A 25,843-nucleotide genomic window follows, 5' to 3' on the forward strand; every position below is an offset into this window, starting at 1 on the left:
AATAAAAACAAATAGGCCTAAAACATGTTCAAAGATTAACAACCAAAGTCATTATAAAGGGGAAAGTAGCTATAATTAGGTCTTTTTCTTATAAAATGTAGTATAGCCTGTCTACATGATAAAAACAATGGCACATGTGCACAATTAGCTAGCTAGCTACAGGCAATTCCATGTGCCCTAGTAGTAGCAGTATTCGAAAAGTACAATACATTTTTAAATAATCCTTTTAAATGTCACTTTTATAACAACTAATTTCCAACAAAAACTTAATTAACTGAACTTCACACTGAAAACATAACAAAAAACTGTATATACAATCCAAACACACGAGGGCGCCTTTAGCCCTTCCTACTCCACGGCACAGCTTCCGCCTTGTCCGCGCGCACTTCGTGATTGGTGGAAAAAACGAAGGCGTCACGTTGATTGGTCGAGTGCCTGTCAGTCTCAAAGCAGTGCCACTCATGCTCAGGATAGATTAGGCACCATTTGCCACAACTAAATAGTTACCCTTGTACGTGAAGTGAGGAGATTTTTTTTGTTCTAATTGGCTGCCCAGCGCTTTCGGCTTTACACATCTCTTTTTTTGTACGTTACGCGCTCGTTTTCTACCCCCGACGTGCACTCTGAATGCTGTCCAAGTGCTGCTCACAAACAGATGCGGATCCACGGCGGCTCGGGTAAGTCACTATTTGGACGCTTGTGTCATATTTACCAGGCTTTTTTTCCACGTTGTGTTCCCCCTCCTCTTGGTTGTTGGTGAGCCCTGACAACTGCGTCCAGGCGCCGTGCTCCGGGGTGTCGGATAACTGCGTGCTAAATCCTGACAAGTCCGAGTCAGGAAAGATGTGATCGCTGTAAATAATCCGTGTAGTCTTGTGTTTTTGTGTCGCTGCTGCTGCTTTCTGTAGTTTGCCAAGTTGCTCTGCCGCTCAAGTAAATAATAACATCGCAGCCAGTTGTTCTTAACAGGAATTACCAACTGTCAGGAGCGATTTACAGCGAGTGTCAGCCGGCTTTTGACGCGATTTCTCTTCATTTTGCCTAATGGATTGCGCGGGAGAGAAAAGCACGTTTAGGTTATTGGCAACTTTTATCGCGCTATCAATTGCATTAGGAGTGACAGCTTTACATCGCAGCCAACAGCAGGGCGAATGGGTTTGACTCAACACATGAGACTCGTCACTGGAGATGTCTTTTTTTTTTTTTTTTAGTTGAAATCACAAACTCATATGGTTCCAAGTCAGTCACTCTACAAGCATGCTCGCCTCATAGAGCTGCACACAGGCATGTCTTGCTCAAGGACACAATGGCAGCCTGAACTGAGTGGCGTGAGTGGGCTCTAGGGCACAAACTAATTAGGCAAGGCAAGTTTATTTATATAGCACAAGGTAATTCAAAGTGCTTTACAGAATAAGAAAGGCATTAGAATCACAATACAAACAAATCAAAACATAAATAATCATCATAAAATTAACATTAAAGGAGAAAAGTGCAGATTAGAACCATTTCAGTCATATGCACAGCTAAACAGAACTGTTTTGAGCCTGAAGTTAAACATTGTCAAAGTAGAGGCCTGTCTCACATTTTTAGGAAGACTGTTCCAGGTTTTAGCTGCATAAAACTGAAGCTCTGATTGTTCATGTTTAGTCCTGACTCTGGGCACCAGCAGGAGGCCGGTCCCTGAAGTCCTCAGAGAGTGAGATGGTTCATATGGCACTAATATATCAGATATGTACTTTGGTGCTTGGCCATGGAGAGACTTGTGCACAAGCAGAGCTGCTTTAATTACCAATGTGTTACCCGCTGGTACAGGTTTCTGCTTTTAGAAATTAGAAATTCAAAAACAGAATGTAATTAGATGCAAATTCACATAATCACAAACGGTGTAAAGTATATACTAGAAGTTGTGAAAGGTGTATTAAAGGGGCACTATGCAACTGCTTTTCTCTATGGAGATGTGACCTGAGGTGTTCCACAGTATGGCATTAAATAACATAACAACAAGTTACAGATTATATCTGTGGAGAGCCAGGCAACTGCACATGCAGTAAGAATGCATGCTTTTCAAGGTATTGTGAACACCTATATTTGAATCAGTACAATACATTTAATGCCATACTGTGGAGCATTCAAGGGAGCAAGACAGCCTCCATGGATACAGACAGGTTGCGAGTCCTTCATGAAAAAAAAAAAGTTACATAGTGCACCTTTGAATGAAGTCCAGCGTTAAGTTAGTTATTATTACATGTATAACAACATATTTTTGCAAGAAAATATATTTATGATGTACTTTGCTTGACAGTCTTTATCTTGTATAGTAATATTAGTAATTAATAGTGTCAATTAATTTATTTGGTTATTTATTAGCTGGGCTCCCCATCATGGAGGTTGTTCATGCTCCTGCTTATATTGTGAGATGCAGTGGATTCAACTGAGGTCACCCTCGCGTCCCAGATTTGGATAAAAATATAGGATTATATAGGTCTTTGCAATCCCTAATTTGTGATACAGGGGCAACTCAACCTTGTGTTGTAATTATGTGATTGACAGTTCAGTAGACTCAAGTGCTTTAATAGGTTGGGTTCATGTGACCATAGTGTTCTAAACTGAAACAACTCAGGATTGTCGTCACACCTCATAAAATTTTCAGTGAGCCTAATGTTAAACCAATGGAGATTTTAAGACACCTACTACTAAACTTTGCACTCATTTACAAGTATTCTGACATTATAGTATAATTAGTGGCCCAGCAGTTTTGCAGGTTGTTCCCTGGCTCTTTTGTTTACTTTTTAGTTCTCACTCATGGATGTCTATGGAAGTTCCCAAGCTCTATATCTAACATTAAGTTATAGGGTCAGATACCAGTTTTCCTTTTAGCTGACAAAATTAGTCATAATTTATGGTTAATACCTCTGTTATTACTGGGCCTATCTGCATTAAACAAAAACTGGCACAGAGGCCAATGTTTTTTGTCAGTGCAAACAATCTAAGATGGCATATTTTTTGTATTATTGTTCAGAAAGTGTTGGCTTTATTGCAACACAAACGCCTGATAATTGTCTGTTGAAAGAACTTAAAGCCTTTAGTTTATATGGGAATTGTGGACTCAAACCTGAGCAAATAATAAGGTCCAACAATTGTGGATTTTCTGTTTGGATATGTATTTTAAAACAGATCTTTTATGTTTTAGGGATGCACCAATCCACCTTTTCAGTTACGATACCAATATCGATACTTCAACTTTTAAGTATCTGCCAATACCCGATATCAACTGATACCAGTGTAGGGACTGAAAATGGCACTTGTTTCCTTAAAATACAGTTAATTTATTACACAAGAGATCCAATTGTTTTGTTATTTATCCTTCAACTACTGAACAGCTTCATATGAATAAAAGTTGTATTTATTTATTTTTATTTCATTCATAAAATATAAAAAGACATCAACAGAGTCATAAGGTTAAACAACCAATGAATGAAAAGGAGCAGACAGAAGAGTAATCTTAAAAGTTAAAACCTTATGAGACGTTTTATGCTAAAATTTGCCAGTTAATAGTACATTCTTCTAATAATGCATCCAATTAAAGGTCAGGATATCAGCATAACCGATATCAGGGGACCGATACCTGATCGAGCGAATTTTTCAGTATCACCACCGATATTCGATATAATTGTTGGTGCATCCCTAAAAGGTTGAACTATGAGATCAATATCAAGAATGTCGTGAATGCAACCTAATAAAAACAAATCCATTAAAGATATTTCTGCACGTGTACTTCCAGCTACTATTCACCTGCGTTGCTAGTGCCTTAAGCTGCATATAATGGACATGTGTTTTTCTCAGTATCTGGATAAGCCATGCTTTGTGTGAAAACTCAGAAACTCACTGAGTTCACTCCCTGAGCTGCAGACGCTGCACTAGCACTGATTATTAATTGGCTGCAGGCATTGGCTTTAGGTAGTGACGATTCAGATCAGACAGAGGCATTTTAGGTTTAAACCAACTGGATTTCAGCATTGAACCTGGCAACCTAAATGGCAGACTCAAGTGAGGCTCATTGTGCTTTCTGATTCGACGATCATCTTGAGAACCAAAATACCAAATTATAACATAAACAACTTGGCCATCATGTCCAGTGTTTTTTGTAATTCAGAATAAATCAGCATTACAATAAAAGTTACATTTGATTTGAACATCAGTTGATCGATTGATCGATCAGTTTGATCATGTTTATGGACTGTAAAATACAAATCTTTCATACAGTTCCTTTAACTGGACAATATTTTTTACTTAAAGATACCCAACTATTGTCCAAACCATCTCATCTTGTCTCTTTCATATCTCGTGTCTTTGGACCATTCTACGTCTCTTTCTCGAGCCCATTTCCCACCATTGTGCCCTCATTGCAGTGTGTAATTGCTTTTCTCCTGGGAGGCTGTGCCATCAAACTTCTAATTTCCTCCTCCAACCCGGAAACCATTTTGTGCGTTGTGGATGCAAGCCTCTAATGATGGCATCAATAAAGCAGAATCAAGCTCCCCACTTGTCAGACGAGAGCATGGAATTTGTGCCGGGAAAAATGTGGTAAAAAATGGCTATACTACACGCCATAGCGGTTTGAGATGTTAGACCTAATATGTTAAGTATATGTAAGGATAAACCAGTTGTAAAGTAAACCAGTCTTCACTAGGTCTAAAACAGGACTATAACCTAATCTTAACCAGGACTACACCAGGTCTAAACGAAGTCCTAAAGCAGGTCTAAACATGAACTAGTACAGGACCAAGTCAGGGTCTGAACTAGGGTTTTCAAAAGCGAAAATCAGATACTAATCGATACCAAAACTAGTATCAAAGCCCGATACTATTTGAGCAGAGATACTAAAAAAGTCACATTCACAGGACATAAATAAACCTTTCCTGAATAGCTTTAGAATAATTTTTAGATGTATCAGAACAAGTATGAGACGACATAGACTAGTATACACCCTACAACCTACTTGGATGACTGAGGGATTACACAGACACACGACCAACAAAAATCCTATTGTGATCGTGTAAGAAAAACTGACTTAATCAGATCTAAATGAGAAAAAGCCCTAAATCAGGACTAAACCAGGTCATAACATGGTCAAGGTCAAAGGACAAGGTCAGTTTTTTTTGTAGAACATATATAACAACCTATACTGTCCAAACTGCTGCACACAGAATCGATTGGTAAAAACACTTAAAAATACTGGACTGGACCAACTCACTAAACCTGGACTAAAACAGGACCACATCAGGGGCTGAACCAGCAGAATAGCATCCAGATCTACTAAAGAATAATTATTTTGGGGACAGTTTACTACCTAAACTACTACAGTCTTTGCGATTTGATAATTTGGTGAACTCAAATTTCCATTGGACTGTGTATTGGACTATGTATTGTCTAAACCAGGACTAAAACAGGTCTAAACAAAGACTACACCATTACAACTAAAACAGAAGAAAACCACAAACTAGGGATAACTAATATTATTGATTATTAGGAAAAAAATAGAAAATAGAGTCCAGTTCTGGTTTGTGATATTCCTTTTTCGGCACGCTGTAGATACCGGAGCGCTGATGGACATTCATATAGACACGAGACAATGAGCAAAGTGTCATCTGTCAGGCCCAAGGAAGTCTATCCATTACATCATTATATGGAGCAGTGTTCCAGTGCAAGGAGGGAGGGGATAGGGGAACTAATGATCACTTTAATATAGTTTAAGGAAAGCCCTGACAGAACTGTTTTAACCATATCTGTTTGGATGATCATTTAAAGACGGTTTATTACAGAAAACAACATATTAAAATGTCTTATAAATAAAGTTTTGTTTTTAACACTCCCGATGCTGTCACTCCCCCTTCAGACTGCTATCACAACAAAACTAGTGCGCATCCCGCTAACGAAACCACTGCACATCGCATCAGGTTTGTGAAGTTGTAGTGTATTGTTTGTATCATTCTTTTGTATATTTATGGAAAATTGGCGTGTGGCAGCATGGATGAAGTAAGCTTGTGGGCTGAGTCTTGGACAGGATCGTACTGCTAACCATACGGAGAGTATGAATAGAACAAAATTTAAAAGGTATGTAAATGTATGTTTTGGACACCATGATACAGGACAGGTTCTAATCTAAGTGAGAGTGAACATGTTTTTAAGGCTGGACCGGTTGGCCTAGTTTGGAGTACACCAATAAACCGGCACATGGCAACTGTAATTAGCAATAGTCAAAACACAGCTAACATATGGCTGATTATAATGAGTATTTTTCAAATGTTTTTGTTGATGTCTATAGTCTATTGAACATTAATGAAAAAGCTTTAACACTTTGAATACAGAAGAAAAATCCACTTATCTTGCTTCAAAAGCCTCAAAACAATCATGACTAAACCATGTCAACCGGGTAATGCTGATTTTATTATGGAGTCTATGGGACTTGTTACCCAGTTGACGTGTTACCCAGTTGACGTGTTACCCAGTTGACGTGTTACGCAGTTGACGTGTTACGCAGTTGACGTGTTACCCAGTTGACGTGTTACCCAGTTGATGTGTTACCCAGTTGACGTGTTACCCAGTTGACATTTTGTAACATTTACGGATGCTGTGCTTATTGTAGAGCTCACAGTATCCCCGCATGACCTTGAACAATCTTGTCATTAAGCTCATTCCAAAATCGAAAGTAATTCTACAAAAAGTATGTGCATTATCCAGTTGATGTCTGAAAAGCTTTTGAGGGTCGGTACGTAATGAAACAGGATGATTTTCTCAAAGACCCGGGTTAAACCTGAGCTGTCTCTTTTCAAATATCACTCCAGAGGCTGAGGCTTCATTGTGGTGTTGAGTTTGTGACTGTAGAGAGAACCATTGCAGTTTTATAAGGTATTATTCAAGGCGTTACCCAGGTGAGACATTTTTTGGACAAGCACATAATAAAGTATTTGATAGATGAAAAATGAGCACAAAAGCCAGTCAGTCTTTTGTAACATTTAGCTTAATATATAAGCCAAGATGTTCTACTCAGATACGGATTTTGTGACTTATAAATTAAGTGAAACTTTGCAATTTGAAAAGTGCACAGCACAAAAATACTTTCTACAGCATATACATTGATTGATTCTGTAAGAATCCATAATGCCATCAGGTCACCAAATTTTGTCCAAAGAGGGGAGGGTTTTACAATTGATAAATGGGTACTTGACATGATGTTTCTAAATAATGTTTTTCTTTCTCTGAAATTCAACTCAGCTGTTTACAAATATGTATTCTAACGCTATAGACATATTAAATAATTTATTAGAATTTTTTGACATGGCAAATTTGTAGTGAATGTCCAGTGGGGTGACAGGAGAGGTCACAGCACAGGGCATGTTAAATATGTTTAAAATGAAAACGGTACTTCTTTACTTCTTGTGAAAAGGTTTCCTTACAATTGTTATAGAACTGATTTGTTTCCAAAATCATTTTTGTATTTAGCTACAAAGGTGTGTCACCCTACAGGACAGAAAAAGCCAAACTTCAAACACCCAAATATGGCCAACAGACACGAAATATTCTCCTAATTATAGAATCAACCATGTCTTTATTGATTACATGTTTTGACGTGATTCGAAATCGTCGACGCATCAACATTTACATATGTGCAGTATAATAGATGAGAGACCGCCAATAAATCTTTTTTTCTAACTGTAAAATCAGTTCATGAACACTTCAAATCTTCTTGTTTTCCAGTCAAAGCGTTAATTACCTCCTCCTCCGAGCAATTTCCCTCTCTTCAAAACTCACCATCTTCATGCGACCTGCCATTAAACTTTTCAACTTATGTCTAACGAGAGATTTGTTACGAGGTGTTGCCATGGAGATCGCACGCTGGTGTCAGAAATCCATCTTCTAACTTGTTAGTTGGGAGCGTGGCTGACAAACACAAATAAATGTCATTTACATCATGCTAGTTGAACACTGCATATAACACATCTTCATTTCTCCTCACGTGTCAGAGCTGCACATTATCACAATCAAATCGGAATTATAATTTGAGTTGACGCACTTTCAAATGGCAAAGGCTACAATTATTTAGATAATAGGATGCCCTATGCAAACAACAAAATATCCCGTCTTACAGAAAAGTCTTGTTGTACCTGTAGTTTAGGCTTCTACAAATGTGTTCTGAAATGCATGGGATTTTTGTATTAGTTTATCCGTTCATATTTTGTCTTCTCTTGAGTATTAATGCTCTTGGAGCTGTTTACAATGTGCATCTACAGAATCCACTTTTTAAACAATTAGGGTTGAATGACTGTGGGAAACATATCTAACTGCATTTTCTCTGACAAACATTGTGATTAGATTTGCAGTTTATGTTTGAATTGTACAATTCTGTTCAAAGTTCACATTTTCAACCAGAGTAATTAACATTTGAGAGAAGACTGAAATTTGAACTGCTAAGATAATAAACAGAACATGTTTGTAGAGGTCTAATGTGCCGGGTTGGCAGGTTTTAGACATACTTAAATACAGAATTTTGTTGTTTGTAGAAGAAATTGTTACTTAAATAATTTTTTGTCTTTGCCATTTGCTAATAGCGAGAAATTTGAATTGCGTTTATGATTTTATTAGGATTAGGTCTGTGAGAGCAATCAATCGAAACGAAAGCACAATGTTAGCAAAACGCAAAGGCTTTAATTTTTGATGCACCAAAATTTCCTCCACAAAAAATTCTGTCCTTATTCTGCATAAAAACAGCTAACCCTGAAGTTTAGATCTGTACAAACATGGTCTGAAATGAGATTCTTATTTTACTTTGCCATTTCATGTTTCTGGCTTTTTTTTTTTTTGTCAATTTTTGCATTTAAAATGAGAACTTTGAACAGAATCCCATTATTAAAACATAAATCGCAAATCTAATCTCAATGCTTGGCAGAAAAATCACAATTAGATATGTTTCCTCACATCGTTTAGTCCTAATTGGGATATATCTTGCAATACTCTCAATACTTGTCATACTTGTCTGAAAAATCTCTATTCTTTTCCAAAATCACGCAGCCCTACCATGTGTCAAAAGTCCTTCCTCTTTCTACTGTATCCTCTTGGACAGAATCAACTTTCTCATAATCTCTAAATAGCTCTCACTTTCCTCCTCGGCTTAAATCCCCAGGAGTGCACAGTGACACCTAATCCCTAAATTGGACAAATAAATGTGACTGGACTTGTTCAGTGAAAGAGCTAAAGCTTCAGATAACGTATGGGCTCAGCTACAGTAATGGGCTTTTGTGTGCCTGAGAACCATGACTGAGGGCTGTACGCTCACCCACTTAGTGCCAAAACGACACACATTGGTTGTTCATGTAGCAAACTGTACTAGTCTTCATGATTTAGTCTGTGCTTTACCACGTTATAACAGTCTTCCATAATCATTAGTTTATTCAGAGATGTGTTTTGAGTGATTCATTCACATTGTTTTCACCTACTCCCTATCCCAGCCCACTGCCCTGTATTTACTTGTGAATATTCAGAAGATTTTTGCCTCAAGTTCACTGCTGCTTGTTATGGTGAAATATGCCAATATTAAGAGCCAGGACTAATCGGTTCTGTAGTTTTGAACAGGAAGTCAATAGCCCTATCATTTTATATCAACATTGGGTTTTTTCATGGCCGCTGCCGATAACGATTGTTTAGAATCCAGAGTAACTGATTGCCAATAAGCTCTGACCATATTTTTGGGCCAATATGTAGGGATGATTTTGATTCTTTTCCTCAAATTATGCAATTTAAATTTACTACAAACACACCCACAGCCCTTTTTTACCATAGACCTTTACGAGAACAGTGTATCACATTATAGTGCAGTTATCTCTTTGTATTAAAGTGTGAAAATAAAGCTTTGTGAGTATGTTCTAGGCAACAAATTGACCAAAACAAAACATCGGCCTGTGCTGGAGAGTTAAGGTCAATAGACGATATGATAAAAAGTCCAAATACCAGTCTGATACATTAGCCAAACGATATATGGGTCTATCTCTAGTTTACAAGAAAAAAAATGAAAAAAGCATAATACTTCAAACTGTACGAGATTGTTACTTTGCATGGCATGAATTATTGCATTGTTTAGTTCATAAAGTCACCAGAATGGATTTTTTAACTCTCCTACTTTCATTTTCAACCCTGTATTGAACACGTGGTGAACTCTACAGTCTGGGTTCTGATGTTGCTTGCGTACTTTAGGTGTGCTCCATTCCAATGAGATGAAAAACTTGGATCAGCGAAACAAGATTTTGACATGATTTACAATTTGCAGTAATTATCAGCAGTCTTGTGAAGTTGTAGAAAAAGTTTCAAAGGGACCCATCTGGACAATGTTTTGGAAATCAAGGTGGATCGACTGCATCCAGATATTATTTTCAATGTCTCCTATTCAGAACCATTGTCCAAATGAAACCTCAAGCCTTTTCAACCATGGAACACTCCTAGACAAATGAGAGATTACACAACTAGTCTTTGAAATGTAAACCTGTATTGGTTGCAGAATGATGGAAATGTCTCTCCACAAATGACAAGAAATGGAGGCATTTTGATCTTGCAGAGACCACCTTGTGATGTGGATGCCAAAGACTTTACCAGGCTCAGATTTTGTTTTGGGGATTACCGTGTACAGTTGTCTCTGGTTTGGTGGGCATCAAAGCCTCCACTCCCTCCCATCCCTCTCTTCTCTCCTCTCCCCTCCTGGGCTCATTTGAAGAAACAATTAGCGGGTGGTGCTGAGTCGCAACCCGGAGTCAGCTGCTGCCTCCTCAGACCTCACAGGGCTGTCAGTCTGCGGAGCGATGAACCCTGACAAATGCGTCTGAGGGGTTGGCTGAGTGCAAAATTTTCCTTGTAAACGTACTAATCTGCAAAATCTATACCTACTGAATGATTTGGGAAAACAATTGAAGTGCGATATGTCAGTACTGCGTTTGCGATTACATTTGCGATATATTTTGAAAAGATAACCGCTAGACTCGATGAGCTTCATGTGACCGGAGCTGAACACTGGATGACGTCACACTCACTTAGTCCACTTCTTTATACAGCTTATGGGTAGAATAAATAACTTCTATGGATAATTTTTGATACAATCTGTTTAAAAATGTGTTTACATGGATTAGTTTAGCCTCAGTAGCATAAAGTAGTTTCAGTATTAACGTTTATCTGTAGCAATATATCACGTTTGAAAATGTGTTATCGTGACAGGTCTGCTTGTAATAGGGTAAGATGATGTCGTCCTCACTCGTGCAAATACAGGTTTATAGATAAATGTTGCTATTGGAAACACTACTGTTATTTTTCATATATTCCTAGCTGGCAGATATAGTTGTCAGTCAGTTTTTTTGGTGTTTTTGACCTGTGGACTAACAGCACAGCACTGCCTCTCTCACTGCACTAACCGCTGTGAAGAGGCCAAGGCCTGATTGATTTGACTGTTTACCTCTCCACTCACACTTTCTCTACTCTCTCTCTCTCTCTCTCTCTCCTCTGCTCAGCTCTCTCTATTACTTATCTGCTTCTCCTTCTTTTTCTTTCTCCCTGCTGCAACCCCTTTTTCTTTGTCTCTGTCCCTCTGTTTCTCTCCTTTACGCCTCTTTCCTTCTCTCTCGTTTCCCTGCTCTTCTCTCCCTCTTTGTCTCTCTCCTCTGACTCCCCCTTTCTCTCTCCCTCCTTTTCTCTCTCTCCACCCCGCTCCCCCTCTCCCTTCCCCTCTCTGTTGGTACACGTGTTTTCCGAATGCGTTAGTGTGACCTGTGATCCTGGCCTGCTGCGGTTCAGAATCACCTCTTGTTAAGTCAGGTTAGCAGAGCAGGGCACAGAGTGAAAGGTCTGCACCACCCACCTCTCCGCCAGCTAAAAGAGCCCCGCAACTGGAAGGAGCAAATTACTACCTGTGCTGTTCACGGTATCTGATTTCACTATTAAATAACAGAATGTGGAGGTCAGCAGGTATATAAAACAGGGTGATATGGCAAAAAATATATATATGAAGGTTTTTTTCTCCTGTATTGAGCGGTCACATATGTTTTTATATGTCATTTTGTCATTTTATTTCAATTTTCATGTCCTGAGCATAAATACGAGTTATACTATTTACCAACAGTACAGGACCTGGGACCCATACTGAGACGTGAACCCTCAAGACCTTATGATACTTCTTGTCCATTCCAGTCTATGCTTCCATTGTAGGGAGTATTATACTTCTGATAACATAAGACAACGAAGACTGAGCTGGCAGTGAGTGTCCTCAGTACAGCACAGAAATGCAACTTCTCTGACAAGTGCTAATCTTTTTTGCATCTTCCACAGTGTGAATATGTGTAATTTTTGTTATTTTTAGGTCCAATTCTTTTTTGTAAACCTCAAGATTTCTTCCCCATATTGAGCTGTCACACATTTTTGTTTTTATATAGTCTTATTAAAACATATAAAATGCTTTCAGTGTTAATTTCCTGAGCATAAATAAGACTTAAAATTTGATTAATTGCACAGCTCTACTCAAGTATGGTATATTAGAAGGTTGGGCCAAAACTGGGTAAGTTTCTTGGTACTCAAATGTCCACCATTATCCTAAAACATGAATGGTGGACTATTGAATCCTCCAGCTAGGTTATCTTGACCTAGATCCGGGTTTTGGAGGGATCTGTAAATGGGTCTTTGGGTGCTGCACCATTGCTCCTGACGGGTTGCCCCGGCGACAGTGAAGGATGGGTCAAATGAAGAGAGCATATTTTCCTACATGGACAAAACTTTCCCTTTTATTTGATAGTGGACCTGATAAATTAAACAGGGAAAAACTGATATGTGCTGATTCCAGTGCGTCTTTACAAAATTGTCCTCCTTATGTTATTTTTAGTTAGTTGTGATCTTGATTATTACGTTCGCTAATATTACAATATCGTTACTTTTGCGATACATTGTGCAGTCCCTTAAAGATTATAAAATGATCTTGTTGCACAACCTCATACCTGTTACACAAGCACACCTCGTTCGCCGCTGTCAATGTGCCGGACCTAACAGCCCCGTCCACGCTCCTGTCTAAGCCGTCTGAGCGTGCCAACCTCCGAAGCAGAAAGGAGCAATTACTACCTGCGCTGCTGCGATGCTCCACGGCCTCTCCAGTGCCGAGGATCCAGGGCAGATTTTGTGCCTGGCTGTTCCCACGCTGAGAGAGGAGAACAGGAAGAACTCAGGCGCACAGCGGGCCCCAGCCTTCTGTTATTATGGCTCTGATTCAACCTCGCACAGAATGGAGGAGAATGGAACTTAAAGCCAGGGGTGTTTTTGTTATCGAGCAGCACTTAATATGGGAAAAGTGGCAGCGGCTAGCCTCACCTCACAATCGACCCGCTCTCCATCTGACCCGCTGCGACTTCAAAATGGCCACCCTCCCGTGTCTCGGCTGGAGCGGGCTGCCGTCTGAGCACCATGCTGGGGTGAGGGAGCAGAGAGAATGGGGCCTGATGGCGGGTGCTCCCCTCTGCCCTCAGTGTACTATGGCAGGTGACAAATCAACTGGTTCTGATGATGCCTTGTTTGTTTATGTTTGTAAGAGGAAGAGTGTTAAGTAAACTGCAGCTCTTTGTTCACATCAGTAGGGATACCAAACCACATATAGAATAATGGTGGATGGTGTTGGCTCTGAATTGAGTTCTACACAATTATCAGTTGGGATTGGCTCTCACTGAAAGCAATCAGGATGTTCAAACTAATACTACCAGCTGATTGGTAGTAGCAGCGGAACGAGCTGTTAACCGAGCCTTTGATTAGATCTAGTTTCCCGTCCACAAATGTACAAAGCACTACCCTTTGTTTTTTACAAACCAAATAGTCTGTATTTAAGCTAAAATAGGCTAAAGTACATTTGTCAGCGTCACCATGTTTGTTTTGGTTCACTTGGGCACATCACTTTTGGCTTCCGCCCAAACCACAATGCTGCTCTGTGATTGGACCAATCTCTGGCACACTGGCGGCCAGGCTCAATCACACACCAGCGAGAGCCTGCCAAGATGGATTCTGGTGAGTTTATGAATGCACAATATCACGAAAACTCATCGGTCAGGCTGGAGGGATCGTGCCGTCTACCTTACCCCACCCACTCCTCCCCTTGGCTATGAAATAAGAAATTTAACCAATCACAGTGAAGTCAAACAAATCTTGAATCAACCAACAACAAACCAGCAGAACCAGCCAAACCAGCCAAACGTCAAAATTAACTCTTATAATTATTATTTTTCTGTTTTTTTCGTCACGTCTCTACAGCTATGAAGCGAGAACCAAAGAAAAATCAAAAAACGATTTTGGAAAAAATTACGAATTGCAGTTTTTCACAAGCTAATACAAGAGTCATGTTTGAGATTTCAGAACACGTTTGTAAAGCTCTACACAAGGTTAGCTGTTTTTTATACAGAATAAGACAGGCTATCATTGTTTTTGGAGAAAATGATGGCACTTTTGCGACTTACTAATTGCCTCCATTCAAATTTCGATTACGATTAATCTCGCGGCCCATTAAACACCCCAAACTCCTCCTATTCTAAACCGCGCGTGTAATTAAAACACCCAGACTACATCAGCACATGCTTGGCTCCTGCTTCTCGTCTGCACTCGTTTCTGCAGCTGGTAACACTTCAAGAAAGAAACAAAAAAACGCGTGATTTGTCCAGCGCGTGCGTTGTTTGGGCGCCTCTCTGAATTGCCAGCTGTTGCACTTGCGTTTTCACACCCACTCCAGTCTTAATTCTTTTGTCTCGGGGCTATAGATGTGGGAGAGTTATCTGATTATGCCATTTGACAGTAGGCAGATGTCATGAAGGCATTTGCCAAAAAGAACCAGGATTTAAATGACTAATGATGGAATATAGGTTTATGTAACAGTTGGCAAATTATTTGATTTGTAATGCATGGAACTGAAGAATGATATAGAAAAAAACACTAGATGCTGTGATACGTTTGGGCTTTTCCCTTTTATTTAGAGGATACAGTGTTTTATCTTTAGCTTGCTAGGTTTCCTACTTACTACTTCAACACTCACAGGCTGTCACTGGTACATGTTCATTTCATGTTCAGGGATTATGGGTCTGCTCCCTCCATATCTAAGCACATATATTGAACATAAAACAGATGAACATTATGCTCTGCGATCACAAAACTCCATGCTTCTTTCTGTCCCAAGTGTCCTCACAGAAACTGGTAAAGTGGCATTTCAATATTCTGCGCCTTCAACATGGAATAATTTACAAAAAGTCTTGAAATTACAAGAACTGACTTCAATAGTTCAGTTTAAATCTATGTTGAAAGGTTTGGAAATTAAGTCTATAATTTGTAATTGCTTTTAAGAAGCCATTTTATGATGTGTTGAAATGTGTGTGTAATGTAATGTAACTGCTGCTGTCTTGGCCAGGACTCCCTTGAAAAAGAGATTAGCAATCTCAATGGGACTTTCCTAGTTGAATAAAGGTTAAATAAATAAAATAAAAAACAAATAAAAAGCAAAACAAAAAACAAACTACTCTCTGTGGCCTTAATGAGGAAATTAACTTCTCAACTTCTCTATAAAATGACCAGTCTTCTTCTCTTAGGCTGTTTAGATTTTTGTTAGCTTTTATGCATTTTGAAAATATGTGCTATTCAAAATGTTCTTGATATAATGTATTTGAAATGTCTTCATGTAGGATATTGGTGTGCCCCATCTGCTATCATATAAGCGTTGTAGTTTGAATCAGCTTGGTATAATAAACCTGACTGATGTACGACTTTTCTTTGCATTTCTATCCATTGTTGTTAGGTGAAAAACAGGGGAATTGAAATGTTTATCCACATAAGAAATTTTGAAATGGCAATGCCCTTTTATTTTCTGAATTCATTGCCCTGCTAAGAAAATTTTACCCATATGTCAACCAGTATCACATCAGTTTAAAGAAGTGGATTAAGGGCGTGTGACGTTGTCCATAGCGTTCGGCTCCAGTCAAAAGAAGCTCATCCAGGCTCTAGCAGTTATAGGGGCGAATTTGGAGCCGAGTTCCACATTTGGTATTCCGATCACGAATATCACAGCAACCAAAAAGCCAATCAGGTAACGCCTCTGCTAACGCCTTGCTCTTAGTGGGATTGGAGCTATTTGCTCACACTGCCCCCGGCTTGACCCCCAGAGGGCATTAGGACCCGGAGAGACCGCAGCGCGCCTTATACTTTACACTGCCCTAATCCCTGTGTGACAACAAGCTTTTAATTGAACCATCATCAGCCCGGCAACGTGAGGGTTAAACATCAATTACAGTAATGAGGAGCTAGAGAGGAGGGGGAGGGGGAATGGGGCAGGGCTTGGGAGCAGAGGACAGGAAGCGAGGAGAAGTGAAGAGTGATGCTGAGAAGTAATCAGTCAGGAGATGGACCACAGCTCTACTTTCCCAACCTGTTGAGCCAATGACAGCCTGCTACCTTTGCAGTTCTCTCACATCTCATATAAGTCAAACGAAAACACTTGCTCACCTCCTTATTCTATCTCCATCGCAAAAGAACACATTTTCCTCTCTCCTAAAGGCGCTGTCACTGATTTTTATGTCTTAAAAATGTGAAACAACTAGTCCATTTTATACAGTTCGCAGTGGTCCAAAGTTATTCCTCACTTACCTTGTGCATTCTGAGCATCCAAATAATTCACGGCAATACGTTTTTGAGTGCTTTTCACAATTCTCAGACACAAGAGAAAAGTTTTGCAATGACACTAACGCTATCAACAGCTAGCATGCTAACACACACTTCCTGATAGCCAAACAATAAAATCATTTTTAGACGTCAATAGCGCTCAGCGGACTTATATCACCCTCAAGAGCTGCTTATACAATATGTCTGTACTGGGGCAAGATACATTTGGCTCAAACACATGAGAAAAACTAAATAAAGGAAATATTTAAAGATGGACTAAGTAACTTTTTGGATGCAGAATCCCCTCCCCCCTGCTTGTGTCCATGGAGATGTTATTGCTTTGCCTGCAATGCTCCCCCCCCTCCATAGATCTGAGCCGTAATGTGGCAGATGGATTCGCCTGCTTTTTCTATAGAGATAAATAAATTTAACATTAGAGGCAAAGCAATAATGTCTCCAACAAGTCAAGAAGGTGGCGGACCCTCCAGCAAGAAAAGTAACACATTGTGCCTTTAAATATGTTGCATAGCGGCTCTGTGCATGAAATACTTTACTTACTTACTTCCAAATAACTGCAATTTATAAAAGAAATATATACTGTGAGAGTTTCAGTTTTGGAGTCAAAATTAACCTTCAAACTTCAGTTACAAATCTGAATTAATTTGGTCTTACAATTATACTGTAGTCTTTCAGATCCATCGAAAAATGAGTACGCGACTACATTTTCCTTCCGTTTCCATTCACACTTGTATGTAAATCACGTTTTAGTTTTTTGGTTTTGGAACGGAACAGCTGCCAATTATCCTCGCAAACTGAACTCTATCAAAAGCCAGTCTAAAAAGCACGCAGACACGGTTCCACCCACGCACTTTGACAGGTGCTCTCCGGAAGCTAACGGCGCTAGCTTAAATCTGAACTCCCCTTAGCTTTTGCGTAGCCAACTCTTTTAGTTCATTCAAATTAGATTCTCCGGTTAAAAGGGGCTGTGTCGTGTCATACCGCCGCTGGGATAAGAACAAAATTTCAATATTGCAGAGTAAAGGTTGAGGACTGTTCACAAATGTTTGGGGCATTTGGGAAACTCATTAGCATTAGCCCTCTAGCAATCTCATACAGTGTAATGAATTTGAATATATTTCTTGACTTGACTGAGCTGAAAAAAAAAAGTGTTGTTATAGTAGTGTTGTCAGGATACTAAAATAAACTTGATTTCGATACTGAGGAATAGACTCCATACTCAACACCAATTCCGATACCACAGTGATAATAAAAATAAAAAAAACCCCTCTTTCTTTAGGCAATAGAATGTGATTTTCAACAGTAAATAATACTTTCTTTTATATTACCATGCAGCCTTATATCTGTGTAATCTACATGTGCCAAACTCAAGGCCCGTGGGCGAAATGTGGCCCACTACGTAATTTTATGTGGCCCATGACAAAGTATATTAAAAGGTATGGCTGTCTTAAAATATGAGTTTGTCAGGAGATACGCATTAACACACCTATTTTTTCATATCTATGCAAATCCATATGCAATGTAACTTGAATAAGTAATACATATAGAAACAGTTAATTAACAGGATTAAAAAGTAGTTGCATTTATTTTACATTACATTTGGTTACATTTAGTTACATTTATCATACAATTACATCTGGCCCTTTGAGAACAACCATTTTGTTGATGTGGCCCTCTGTGAAAATGAGTTTGACAACCCTGGTGTAATCCCTCAGTCGTCCAGGTAGGTTCCATAGTGGTCTATGGGTCTATACTAGTCTTTGTGTCTTATACTTGTTCTGATACAGCTCAAGATAATTTTCGTCCTGTGAATGTGACGTTTTTGTATTGATACCTGTTCAAATGAGTATCTAGTTTCGATACTAGTTTTAGTATCCATTAGTATCAGATTTTCAATGATTCCGAGGCTTGAGCTATAGTGTACAAATGAAATGCCAAAAGTGAATGTTAAAATTCCTTGCAACGTTTAAGTCATCAATATTTAACAGAAATAATTCAATCTTTATACTCATTACTATTTTATAAAGTTTTCAAATGGTTCAGAGATTTGATAGAATCATAACATTGGGTTCCTCTTTAATGTCATTTTTTCAAGGCAAATTTAAGCAATATTTTGGTTCTGGTTCAAAAGTTAAGTTTGTGATGTATTGAGTAGTAATAATAATACTATGTTGTTGTTAAATGTGGAATTTCAAAGTGGAATCCAAATGGATTTCAGGGCGACACAAGCCGGTATTTAACAAGTCTGCATAAATGTTTGAAGATAATGTTGTGTTAAATTTAGCTTTAGTGTTCTGAAACCTGGCATGGTTAAAACTAAGTGGTGTCTCTCATTACATAATCATACTAGCCTTAGCAGCTAATTAGATAAATAAATCTATCTCAATAAGGTTCTAAAAAACTATTGGGATTTTATATATATATATATATATATATATATATATATATATATATATATATATATATATATTTTTTTTTATCTCATTTGTAGGCTGAGCTAAAGGCATGCTTTCAGTGCCTGGATACCACACTACAGTGCACTTTCCATTTGTTCAAATTCAGTACAATATGATATTACGATATTCAGTATGGGGGCAGCAGTCTAAGCAGGGACTCCCAGACTTCCCTCACCCCAGACACGTCCTCCAGCTCCTCCAGTGGGACCCCAAGGCGTTCCCAGGCCAGCTAGGTTTATTTAGTTTATGTTTATCAATCTTCAATAAATGTAAAGTGCTTTTTGTTTAGTGTTACTTAGCAGAAGAATACATAAAATAAAACTAGTGCTTATAACTACTTGCTTATTCATCCATAGCTTGTACGAGCCAAATATTTACTTGTACAAAGGGACATGTGCAGTTTAACTGCTCTAAAGGCTCACTACATAACTATTAAATCATGGCTGTGATGCTGAAAGTCTTTGTTAAATCACTGCCTGTGCAACATTAATATGAAATACAGCCATTTTAATCATCAAAACAGCAAATATGTCAAATATATTGCATTAACGAGCTGTTTTCCTCTAAACAAGCAACAAAATTGTAGCGCTGGCACAAAATAACTTAGTAAAATATATAATAAAGTACTCTTTGGCGATATATCGACACAGCAGCCCAGGATAATGATACTGTGTCATCAAATGAAATGATGTGATATATTGATATTTCAATATTTTTGCACACCCCTGCAATAGAATGCTTTGTTTATTGTAAAACTAGCTGTACATGTCTTCAACTACGGTATGTGGATACTCAATTCTTAAATTCACTTTCATTCTTTAATTCAAAGTTAGTTCTACTTTGATTTTAACTGGCAATGTAATAATCTTGTTCCCGTGAGTATTTTCAGTTGAGATTCACCTTAAACAACACATATTATGCATTCCCAGAGCTTTAATTCCCTTTTAAACAGACTTTTGGTGACTTTGGGACTAGTATTTTATATTTTCTATCTTTAAATAATGTCTAGGTTTGGAAAACACAATTAAACGTGTGAATGCTTTGCTAACAGAGCCAGATTTGCACCTGTGACGGAACGATCTGGGCAAAACGCAAACGGTGCATTTTTGAGTGCTCTGAAAAGACAACCTCGGAGTAATGGAATTAAAAAATACAATATAACATGGGTAAAAGCTCAATCAATTTAGCATATCTATTGTTTAAATGATTTTCATTATTTAGCCCTAACCCTTGTCAGTGCTTACTTCAGTGGGCATTTGACATCTTACTAGCCTCACATCACTGAGGCAACAAAATGTACCATAGCACAGATACATAGACTTTATTGTTGTCTGGGGAATAACAGCACATGAGCCTAATTGTGAAGAATGGATTTGGGCCTTTGTTGCTGTATAGAAAACAAATAGTCTTTAGTTTCCATTGGACAGTGGCATTCAACCTGTAACCCCAGAGGGAAAGTGAGATTTACCGTTGTCCGCTGCTCTGACCAAATCACGCCACTGAGGTTTACCCCATGATTCTCATTCATCTCCTGAAAAAAAAAAAAAAAAAGCACCATTCTTCTGCTCAATCCCCCATGATGGATGATCGAAAAGTGGGCCAGGGGGATGCTTTGGACTGTACTGTTAATCTGAAAGGTCATAGGTCCAAGTGGTCTTTCAATGTGCCTTTGCACTCTTGAGCCACAAATTCAAGTTCACATGCTAGCTATAGCTATCTTTTGAGGATGATTCCACTAAACTTTTTATATTGTCCAACCTAAATAGTCAGTTGTGTGTGCTTTGGAAAAAAAACAACTAATTGAATACCTTTTGGAGCATGAAGCTTTTAACTTTTAGCTTACTACTGGGCCTCGGGTTAACACTAGCCAATTATGCATTTTGGCTAATTAAGCTTTTGCTAGTTTTAGATTTTAGAGTTTCCAAGAGATTTTAGAGTTGTTTAGAGAGCTTACAATATCTTAAGACATTTTTTATTTTAAACATTCAAAAGATATTGAAGTGATGCTTAATTATTCCTTGTAAAAAAAATAAAAAAAAGATTAGCAGCTAGCAAGAAAGTTAAGGTTTAAGCCTTTTGCATAATACATACAGTGAAACATCATAACATTAGGTTTAAATTGTTCCCTAAACAGGCACCAGCACGTGCGGACCAATTAGCATGCCTATCTTAAGGAAGCTACAAACCTGTAAGTTTATAGATATGCATTAGCAGTTACCGGCTAGCTTCACTGCTATTTTTCACCACGACTTCCAGATGTTCAAGCTAACCTGCCAGATTTTTACACATACTTTAAGTGATTTCACAATGGTGAGTTATGTAAACATTTCCGGCTACAAGGAGGAAAGTCCTGACTCGTAGAATTTTTACTAAAAATAATCGGCTTGCTAAATTTATCTGCCCCATCAAAGCGGAAATGGTGCAGCCAAATACTAAACCCACATTGACCTCATTCTGGCTGCGAGGTAGACGTGAACATGGGTGCGTTGTGTTTTTTTAATACAAGATTATGAAAAATGTCGGAATCTGGCCAACTCTTTTGGGTATTGTAACTTACACCACTTTGTCCAAATGAAGTAACCTCCTCTTATGCAAATAATCTATGACTACTATTACTATTAGGTCAGTGCTTTTTATGTTAATCAACCAACAGAGAGGCATTGTAGAAATTACCCTACAAGTCCAAGATGATTAGTGTTGTTTGGTTAGCAGGCTTTTGAATGAATAGAATGAAAATGACAAAACACACAAAAAAAATTGCTTTTATTTTGATAAATTTACACTGACAAATGTATATTTTGTTTATATTTGTATTCACTTGTTCTAAGGTTTCTGTGCTCTTTTGCATGTAGCAACTATGAGCTTTTAGCAGTAAAACTACAGCTTAACATTCAGTAAAAGTTTTCTACACGTTGAGTCCATTGGTTGTCATATGTTAAATTCTTGTCTAAAGGCATTGTACTTGATAAGCTAGCACGGACCAGAGTAGCATTCTGCAGTCACTATAAAGCAAACAACAACTAGCATGCTGCTGCACACTTCCGGATTATCTGACAAGAAATTAGATGCAGCGGACACATTTTGACTTGAAGAGCTGCTTATCCCATATTTCTGTACTGGGACAGAACATATTTTGCTTAAAGAAGACCTATTGTGCTTGTGTCTGCTCTAGACTTATAATAATCCTTGGGTGTCATAGATTGTGTTATAATTTGGACATTTTAAATCACAATATTAGTCTAAAACGACTTCATAAAAAAGCATGCCCGCTGGCCAATGGGAGCTGACGTCACCGTAAACGTCATCACAACAAAGAGCCGTGAACTTGTTGGCACCTTCGATGGATAGCTGCGCATCACACAAGGGAGTAGCAGATTTTTTTTCCCATTTGTATCAAAATGACTACACGACACCGCAAAATCCTGCGCGCATCACCAATTAAGAAAATAAAATTGGAGAACAAACTAATTCCAGAGTAGTGGTATCCCAGTGGTGGTGAAAACGGGAGCAGATTGCCAATATGGCATCTTGAAAATAAGCCATTAAAGACCGCACAAACATGCACGAATCACTCCAAATACAACTCCGAGAGGGTAAATGACAAGGGGAAACAACTATAAGATGGTTAAAGCTCTGAAAAGTCGATTTTGCTAAATAGGTCTGCTTTAAATACATGGGGGAAGAAATCAGATACAGGGCCTTTAAGCATAATTTTAAGCCACAATTTATATAGTGACTAATACTAATTTCTCTGTTGAAATTGCAGTAAAACTTTCCTTATTTCTGTCACCACTAAATGCAGTAAATGGCCTACACATTCCCTTTGGTTTAACTTTTCTTGAACTTTTCCTTTACAGTAAAACAAGACCACTTTCTTTGCCCCACAGTTCCAGGCATTAGAGTCTTTACAGCTACATTTGTGCACTCCATCCAGATTAAGTTGGCTGGCCTTTAAAGCCGCAGCGGTCATCTGTCTGACTTGTAGCCAAATGAACATTGTGTTAGGTGTGCGGGGGGATCAGAGGCCAGCGCTCCAGTGTCAAGACACAAGCTGCACTATAGATGTAGGTTAAACGCAACTTAAAGCACTCACCGTTTGTAGGATTAACCTTAAATACCGGGGGTTAGCTATGGAGAGCCCCAGCCCCTCCCGCGGTGCCTCTGCTGAGGTGATAGTATTCCTGGCTGCCCTTCAAACTGTGTCAAAATCTTCAATTTGAATCCACTTAGTTCAGCTTCCAGACGCCTTTATTGAAAAAATCCATAACTTTGGGGAAGTGCTTAAGTTTGGAAGGAAATGACAAGTTTGTGACTGACAATGCACAAACAGAGGATGCACTGCAGAAAAAGAAAAACTATGTATAAGTAAAGTATCTTGAATTCATAGCAACAAGTTAAAAAACCTATAGAGCATCATACAAATTAGTCAAAACTATCCAAGCAATATTTTTACTACTTATTTTTAACTATGAAGTGATTCAAAGTTATGTCTCACTTACCTTATACATTTAGAGCATTCTAGTTATTCACCATGATGAATTTATAAGCTCTTTTCACAACTATCAGACACCAGAGTGGAACTTACTTGCTAACCGCACACTGTTTGATTTTCAGACAATAAAACACTTTATAATTAGAATCAGACAGTACTCAGCTGGCTTACTCTGACCTCAAGAGCTACAGATTTCGCTCAAATACATGGGAAAAAAAATCAGCTACAAGCCCTTTAAATGGTCAAGTAAATTTTCTTTATATATCCATTCAGTTAGAATTTTTTAAAGAAAAAATATATATTGGGGTGGAGAATAAATCGGGAAACTATGTGGTGCTAATAGTTTTCCATATACACTATTGGTATTAGTTCAATATGGATGAAATATTCCATTCGACCATTTCCAACAATATGGACAGATAATTTAGCTTGAAATAGATAAGGAAAAAAAAGTAAGAAACCCCCCCCCCCCCAGATTATCGTTAAACATACCTTACAAATCACAATTAATACTGTCATTTTAGCTTACAAGAGATATATATATATCTATCTTTTTTTGCAGTGTAGAATTCTCTTCCGAAACTGACTTCAGGCTTTACCCGCAAGAGCAAAAACAAACACCATTGTATTCTATGGCAGAGTAAGTCCATATTGATTTGAAATGGGAAACCACCAGAGAGGTCATAGGTCAAGGTCGGCCTGGTGAAACAATAGCCGCTAGGAGCCAGTGTCATACTCGGACTCCCCAGGGCCTGACAGCATAATGGACTGAAATCATTGGAGGCAGTTTGGGACTCTGCACCACTGTTTACTCTGTAGTCATTATGATATATCACCATTTCACAATAGACACTGATGTAATGAATCATTGTTTTGTGTTGCCCCTTCAACACAAAGGAAAAGCTATCATATGGTCATGCTAACTGTTGGTTAGTTAGCCAACATTGTCAATTTTACTATTTGGAAAGAATGTTTTGAATGCTGAAGTTATTTGAATTGCTGAAAACGAAACCAAATAGAGGATATAAACTACGTAGCCTGTCTATCTTAACGTTGAGGTTTAAAATGTTGCCAGAAAAAAACAGTAAAAACTTCTAAAATAGCTGTGTTTTGAGAAGAAAGTTTGCTAGTACTAGGCCGTGTCATATTGTTGGGGGGGAATATGAAATTTCAATGTTGCAATATGCTCACTGCAGCTGGTTTTCATCTGCGAGAGGAGCAGTTTAAACTAACTGCGGAGGCCTTGCAGATGCTAAAATCGCAAATAATGTCAGTGAATGAAAGGGAGGTTTTGCAGAATTTCATACTGGTAAAATTAAGAGCTACTACCTGAAAAGATAGCTTACCATATATTCAGAGTAGCCACAAACACAAACCTGCCACAATAAATACTGTATCGTGTTATCACTCAATATATGAAAATGGAACGATACTTTTTCGGGTTCCATATTCACCGTGGATACTTTTTCTCTGCACTACTGGGAAAACGTCTGTGTAATCCCTCAGTCATCCAGGTCTGATCCATAATAAAAGCCAAAGTTAAATCTATCAACTGGACAAAACATTGTAGGAGTGAAGATGTTTCGTTGCTCATCCAAGCCACTTCTTCAGTTCTGGTCAGATTGCTGGTGGACACTGCCTTATGGCTACCTGAAGGGAGGAGCTAACTACACTGAAACTGTAAACAGCTACAGTTTACAGTTTCAGCCATTATGACCTACATTCAACCTTTAATGGTCCTACTGGCTCGCTCTATTGTTCCCTTTGTTTCATTTGTTTGCTTTGGGTCTGAGGATGGACTTACAGATGGGGGATAGATGATGTCTAAGTCCACCATTCCTGTTCAAGTAAGGATTGTCTTTCATAACAAAAATAGCTTCTTTAACTCCCCTCTCAAACCATTTCTTTTCTCTAAGATCTGAACTTCACTATCTTCAAAGGAGTGGTTGGTGGCTTTGAGATGGAGATGTACGGCCGACTGGGGTCCAGAGGAACTCTCACGCTGGTGTTGGTGCATTCTCTTATGAAGTGGCTGTTTAGTTTCCCCAATGTAACGCTCACTGCACTCTTCACTACACTGAATGGAGTAGACCACATTACTTTGTTTATGGCTCGGGGTTTTGTCCTTTGTGTGAGCCAGTTTCTGTCTTAAAGTTTAACGAGCAAACAAAAAGAACAA

General features: G+C 38.5%; 1 protein-coding gene across 2 annotated transcripts in view; it reads left to right on the plus strand.

Moving 5' to 3' along the window:
- Positions 1 to 457: 457 nt before the first annotated feature.
- Positions 458 to 25,843, plus strand: part of mef2d (myocyte enhancer factor 2d) — a 161,983-nt gene continuing 136,597 nt past the window's right edge. For both annotated transcript variants that reach the window (XM_055228222.1, XM_033981253.2), the window contains exon 1: positions 458 to 677. The gene's annotated coding sequence lies outside the window, so the exon portion shown is untranslated. The remainder of the gene's footprint in view (positions 678 to 25,843) is intronic.

Source organism: Periophthalmus magnuspinnatus, chromosome 16, assembly GCF_009829125.3.
Source record: "Periophthalmus magnuspinnatus isolate fPerMag1 chromosome 16, fPerMag1.2.pri, whole genome shotgun sequence".
Taxonomy (NCBI): Eukaryota; Metazoa; Chordata; class Actinopteri; order Gobiiformes; family Gobiidae; genus Periophthalmus; species Periophthalmus magnuspinnatus.